This window comes from Camelina sativa, chromosome 5 (genome assembly GCF_000633955.1).
Source record: "Camelina sativa cultivar DH55 chromosome 5, Cs, whole genome shotgun sequence".
NCBI classification, from domain to species: Eukaryota; Viridiplantae; Streptophyta; class Magnoliopsida; order Brassicales; family Brassicaceae; genus Camelina; species Camelina sativa.
The window spans coordinates 33,370,801-33,371,631 of NC_025689.1; positions in this window are offsets into that span (position 1 = coordinate 33,370,801).

Genomic DNA, 831 nt, shown 5'->3' on the forward strand with positions numbered 1-831 from the left:
GACATTGGAGCAGAGCATTCCAAACAAGGATAGGCAGTTGGAGCAAATGCGTAAAAGGAAGCGGGAAGAAACAACAGTGGCGAACCAAGGTGGCCAGAGAGGTTATGGGAGCGGGAGCATGGATCACGTGTCGGCAAGCGGGGCCAGGGGAGGTGATTCGCAGGAGTACCGTCGAGTGTGTTATCATTGCGGGGAGGAAGGGCATATCAGGCCTTTCTGTCCTAAGAGGAGGCAGATGATGGAGGTTGCAGCGCAGCCGAAGGGAGGACCGGGTGTCCATTCCGGCGCTTAGTTTTAGCTTATGTATTCTTTCTTTCATTATGTATTTTCATTTGGAGTTGTAAACGATTATTGCATTTGAGGTTCTAATAAAAGTTGGAGTTCTTTGGTTTTGGGATTTGTGAAAAATCACTGGAAAGGAAATAGCACGGGAGTCTATAAATGGAAAGTTTCCATAAATAGAAGATTGCTATAAATGGAAAGTTTCTAAAAATAGAAGTTTCCAGAAATGGAAAGTGTTGAGGTAGATCTAGTCGGGAGATACTCGTTGACATCGGACTTATTTGCTCAGGATAGTGTGAGCCCAACTCATGTGATACCGATAGCTCAATGGACTTTGTGGCCAGAGAGTGGGAGTGGTATGTTTGCTTCGGATGACGATCCGTGAGCGCGCTTTAGGGTGACGACCTTAGAGCGGGATTTTGAGACTCCCTGGATACCGTAGCTGTGAGCCGTGGCTCGGCAGTGAGCCGGTATGTCTCGAGGGTTGCGACCCGAGAGCGGGGGGAGTGGGCGTGTGAGACTCCCTGGATACCGTAGCTGTGAGCCGTG